General features: G+C 45.0%; 1 long non-coding RNA gene across 1 annotated transcript in view; it reads right to left on the bottom strand.

Annotated features, from left to right (window-relative positions):
• Nucleotides 1-1,692: 1,692 nt before the first annotated feature.
• LOC109285644 (uncharacterized) overlaps nucleotides 1,693-6,000 on the bottom strand; it is a 49,323-nt gene continuing 45,015 nt past the window's right edge. The window contains exon 4 of the long non-coding RNA XR_009457654.1: nucleotides 1,693-2,233. This is a non-coding gene — a long non-coding RNA (uncharacterized LOC109285644). The remainder of the gene's footprint in view (nucleotides 2,234-6,000) is intronic.

Raw genomic sequence — 6,000 nt, 5'->3', positions numbered from 1 at the left:
GCAGTCTGTGAACTGCACATATACGGTATTTGTAATTATGGCTGGGAAGTATATTGGAGATCTGAGCCTTACATTCAGGAATAACCCACATAGGGGAACCATTTGTCACTAACTGTTTTGGAAAAAGAAATGCAAAATATACTTTTACTCCACACAACATGCTACATTTACATACAGTGTATGACACAGCTGTATTATAAATCACTTTTCCAAACAGACCCAGCAGTGAAACTTTAGATGCAATCCTTTGGTGATATTTCTAGCACACAGTAGCATTTGGCCTGTATTTTTTCCCTGTTTGAAAGATTAAGTTACTATTCAATTTAGTTTCATTGATATTCTAAACACATTCAATTCTTTGAAGGATGCTTAAATAAATCAGCTGCTCTGGTTCTCAAAAAAAAGAAAATCAAGAGGCTAGCCATATTGTTTATATGTGCTACAATATGCTATAGGACCATGGACTTGTCAACTCATCCACCCAAACACAGGCCAATTTACAGTTTTGTGCTTGAAATACTAACTTTAAATATACTTTTCCATTAGATACATTCTGGGAAAAGTGTTAAAAACACACTCTTAGCACACAAGAATGGTTTCATCTCTAGATCATAAAGAAAGAGGAAAGGAGGCATTTAGCTGCATACACCACTTACAAAACGAATTGTTCATTACTGTACAGCATCATCCTTCATTGGAAATATCACTAAGTGATTTACAGAGAGAGACAGAGAGAATGTAATCTAATGATCCTTTGCACAGCCCTAACACCTTTCATCAGAGCATTTCAAAGCAATTTGCAAACATTATTTTTCTAATCCACACACCACCCTAGCATTATTAGACCAATTTTACAGATGGATGAAAGAGGCACAGAGAGCTAGTGTGGTTCTGCTCTGAGCAATGACTTTAAAAATGGCTCTGTAGGGCTCAATTTTCATTGCATCTCAGTGACTTCTAACATAAATGTTCACAGGCTGCAGATAAAAATATGGGGTGAACTCTTGGCCTTGCTTAAATCAATGGCAAACTTCCATTGACCTCAATAGGGCTAAAATGTCACATATGGTTTTTCTAACTGCCAGCTCAGTAAATTTAGCTTAAGTTCTACAAGTCCTTTCTGATTCATGCACCATCATTAGTAATGCAGGTTCTGCGATCCAAATTATGTCCTCAGTTATGGAGTCAATGAGGGATCAAGACTGTCTAAGTAGGAGCAAAGAAGAAGGTTCTGACACCAGTAGTAGGGGAGGTCAGCATTAAATAGAGAAGCTGGGGTGGGGAGCAGACAGAGACAAGCCTCATGACACAAGTGAGTTTTAGAAATAAGGACAGCAGTTTTGAACTGGATGAGAAAATTTATATGAGATAAGCAAAATTGTCTGAGAACAAAGGTAATATCCTGGTACCTCTGTATGTGTAGCAGAAGTCAGTGCTGTTCTGGGTGTAGTACATTCTGGAGAGCAGATACTTGTACTTGAAGGTAGATACAAGATACTTGTACTTTTGAAGGTAGCTGCAAAAGTAAATTGTGGAGGCCTAGGAGAGGATGCTAACCAGAACTGAGGCCAGGTGCTCCCTGACTCAGTGCCCCTGCAATGATGATTGTAAAACTGCCAAATTAATCAATTTAACAAAAGGATGTGGGTAAAACAGATTAAATGATTAATGTAACTATTCCAGCTTCAAGATTAGATTTATTAATAGTAACAAACACTAAAATACAATTGGAACAGAAGAAGGTATGTTTACATAAGGCTTTTTTGTGTAATGTCCTCTGGGCACTGGATGGGTAGTCTCTCTTCAGGTGTTTTCTCTGCTGTCTTCCTAGGTGTCTTCTTTCTTCAGAGATTCCTGAAATTACATTCTTCACACAGATACCCTGCACACTATGGCTAAGTACAGACAGTCAAAAAGCCCGAGGCTGAATCAATTCAATCTTTGCAGGTTAGTCTACACTGCAGAAACAACTGGACACACATTTACTTTTAATTCAGGAAATGCAGCCACATACCTGCAGTGGCTCAAGCCAGAAGCAGGACCAGGAGGGCCCTAGAGCACGCCTCTCTGGCACATAGCTAACATGGGCTGTGTGTTCGCTTCCTCTTCCTGCTGCCTCTGAGGTCTCTGGCATTTGCAGTCCAGAATCACAGCAGCAGGATTCTCCAGGGCTGCTCATCACATCCTCTTCCTGCTTCCAGGTGCCTCTAGGATTTCTAGTCCACAGTTGCAGCTAGCAGTAAGTTTAAGTAAGTTTAGCATCAGGGCAGCTCTGTACTCAGGGGAAGGTGAGTTTAACCCCCCTCCCTGGCCCCAGACCCCAGCTGGGGCTTGCCGGGTGGTGGGGCAGTCCTTGTCTCTCCCCTCTCCCACAACCCTTCTCTGCTGGAGCAGACAGTACAGCCCAGGGCTGCAAAGCATGCTGGGATGCTGGGAGACTGATTTAACGTGAACCAGGAAGGGGTCTGGAACAGAATTTTCATAAACTGGTTTGAAACAAATCAGTTAGGTCTGATACTACATTCAACCAGGTTTATCTTAAACCAGTTTCAACCATTTGGAAACTACTTTATGTGCACTGAACTTCTGTTCTGTTACAGGTTTAAACAAGTTTCTGATGATTTAAACCAGTTTATGTGTAACTTCTGTCCTCAGCCTATAGCACTTACATTGCAACCTTTTATGCCTCTTGGGTGATAGACAACATGCATATGATGAGCTCATGGATTATTCACCAGTCACCTTTGACTGGTAACAGCTCCTAACCAATCATTCTCCTTCAGTAACCATTCTTGCCACTCATCCTGTTTTGTAACTTCTTTACGACTCATCTCTCACATAAGTAATCATGTCTTCACCTGCATCTCACACCTCAATACTTTTGCTGTCAATCATTTCACAAATCAGCTTGAAACCAAACAAATGATTATGTAAGCCTTTTTCTTTCTAAGTAGGCCCATAAGTCAACCAGACGACATTCATTCATTCTGAAGCTCTATAGTAGCCACAGGCTTCTGAGTTATGGACCTTCTTGGGTTTGCAGGGACCTACAAAACAGCCTCTAAATTCACCTCTAGTTTGGATTTCCATTGCAAAGTCTTTTCAGCATTAATACATTCTACCATGCCTCGGTTTTACACTTAGATTAATAGAGAGGGGTCAAGTGGCATATAGAACACCTGCTTCCTAATTGTCAGTCTATGACAGGAGCAAACTTTCATGCCCAATGCAAGCATTGGCCCGCCTCCTGTCTATGGGCCAGCCACCCACCTCACTTGCCTGCCACACCTTGATGTAATAGTATTGTGATGTTAATTAGGCAGGAGGCTGCCCATTTTGAACCCCAATGTTTAGGGAAATATCCGCAGCTCCATTCCACCCCTACACTGCAGCCCAAGCCTCACAAATGGCATTCCAGGCAGCTAAATTCAGCTGCACCCTTCACTCCCTTAGTGTGGTCCCGTCTCTGGGGCCTTTGGCTCCTCCTTAGGCCCTAGCCCTGTCTCAGGCCAGTCGGGATCCTGAGACTCTCTGCTCTTGGCATCCGTCACAGTGGGCCACCTTGGCCCTTTGACCCCTCTTGGGGTCCTGGCCCCAGCCTGGGCCAGTCAGGGGTCCCTCAGGACAAGTCTAAGCAGCTTGCCCACTCACAGAGTTCAGGGTCTCTCATTTCCAGCTCAGGTGCTTCACAAAGCATGCCTGGCTCTGCAGGATCACTCACCCCAGCAGGCTCAGGTGCTTCAAGAAGCTTACCTGGCTTTCCCTGCATTATATAACCCACCTGAAGGTGAGCTGAGGTTAAGGTGACCCAACCCACCTTATACCAGGGAGGTGCTCACTTCTGGCATTTACCTGGGGGCTGCCACACCAGCAGCAGCCCCATCAGGCATTCCTGCCCCGGCAGGGTGCAGTTTTAGGTCATGCTCAGGACCTATGAGGCCTCCAAGCCATACCCATAGCCTCACCCTGACCTCCAAGGTGTTCCTGGCAGAGCTCAGTAAAGAGATGTTTCTCCTCTGCTGGCTGATCGTGAACTGCCCTCAGCTTAGGGAGCTGGGCCTTAACATGGCTGCCCTCATCAGGCACCTGCCCCTCCCTGGCCCAGTCCTTAAAGTGGCTGGCACTACCAGTACCCTGCTACACAGTCCCAGGCTCAAACCTACAGGCAGCACCATTTATAAATGGGGTTAACTTTATCTATATGGAGTTTCCCCCTGGTTGGCCTGCAGACATGAGAGATGAAAGAGAAGGAGGATAGGGTGAGACAATGGGCAATGCCAAGGTTATGAAGATGAGGGATCTCTGGTGAAAAAGAAGACTGAGAAGATGGAAATATGTTTTGTTCTCTCTTGCCTCTTAGAAAAAACACAAACCTCCCTATCTTCCTGGAAGACATGTCACTTATCATCCTCCAGGCTTGATTTGCAGGGGTCTTGAAACTCCCTGCTCATTGTATTTTTGGCAGCCCAACTCAGCCTGGACACATTCAGGAAGAGAGAAGGGAGAATCTGGTTGGAAGCTGAGACCTTAAACTAAGGAAAAACAGAAGTGAAGGGAGAGGAAGGCTTGCTAGAAGCTGAGGCCTTGGTGAGCAAAGTTTTTGTTCAAGCCTTAGCAAGAGAGTGTCAGCAGCACAGTAACTCTAGTCTATCCAATAAGAAAAAGCTTTTTCAACAGATGGAAGGAGACTGTTAACTACACGAGTGAGAGTCAGTGGTATCCATGCCCTGACCAGATTGAAAATCATCAAGGGTATTTGTGAGGTATGTGGGGCCGTGTCTTCTGGAGTCGAGTCATGTCCATTGTAACCATTAAGTCCTGTCCCCTATAACTCATCTGCCACATCTTTGATGATTAGAGAGGCATCAAACTTTGAGACACAATTCAGGTTAGAGGCTCAGGATGTCCACTTATCTTCGCAGGGCTCCACCCATCTTCATACCCTGCCCTTACTACACCTGGTGTTCCAGGCTTGATGTTCTTAACCTACTAGGTAGAGGGTCCGCTCTTAGCCCCATGTAATTACTACTCAGGGTCCCCTGCTATGTTGGCCGCTTGCCCTGTTCTTCCCTGTACGGGTCCAAAGACAGCCATCCTCAGTGTCTATTCCCTCCCTTAACTTCAGGGTCAGGATGACCCCTTTCTCCTGAAGTGATAAACCTGTTTGGGTTTCTTTTCCCCCTTAGAGTCCTGGGGCAGTTCCCTCCACTCCCCGAGACTGGACTCACAGACAAAGGAACCTCCTTCACATCACCGGTTCCTCTCAGATATGTCCAGGGTCAAGGCTTCCTCCTCAGCTTCGGGGTCAGCTCCTCCTCTCTTCTGCCTTTGGTGCCTCTGCCTCTGTTTCTTTGGGCTGATGCCGGATGCTTCCCCAGCATCTCCTTAAATCCCTCTCTTTTCCCTGCTGTGTCCCCTGTAGCAGCATCTGATTTGCTGTCCTCAGGGCATAGCTGTCTTCCCTTTTCTTCTTCAGCATGGTTCTTCTTTTTTCTCCCTGCCACACCATTCTTCTTTTCCCAGCCTTGAATTCCAGCAGCTGGGCTTGCCATGGCAGCCTTTGATCTGCCACAGCCCCACCTGACTCCTTTAATTAGTTTGAGCATGGCATCCCCATTCCTTCAGCTCAGCACAGTTTCCCCGGTGTTGTACAGTAAGTTTTGTTTCTTTTCCTTACTGTGACAGAGTGTTTTGGCCACCCTGCCACAGTATTGTTGCATGGAAAGGATCAGATGAATTGAGAAGACTTTTATTTTTTCCAAGCACTTTGCTAAAAAAAGGAAGTATATCAGGGCTAGGAAAAGATGGACATGGCTAACTCAGCTGGAAAGGTTCCTAGGAAAAAAAGGAAAAAAATAACAAGGGCAGCAATAAGGGAGAAAGAAAAACTTCTGCTCTGTAATATCACAGTTAGTGAAACAGAGGACATCAGTATGTTGAATACTCATTTTTCCTGAAATATTTTGTCCTTTTTTTTAATGTATATGCCAAGAACACAAC

Source organism: Alligator mississippiensis, chromosome 1, assembly GCF_030867095.1.
Source record: "Alligator mississippiensis isolate rAllMis1 chromosome 1, rAllMis1, whole genome shotgun sequence".
NCBI lineage: Eukaryota > Metazoa > Chordata > Crocodylia > Alligatoridae > Alligator > Alligator mississippiensis.
Note: the sequence above shows the minus strand (reverse complement) of the source record. Positions and strands in the feature narration are given on the sequence as shown.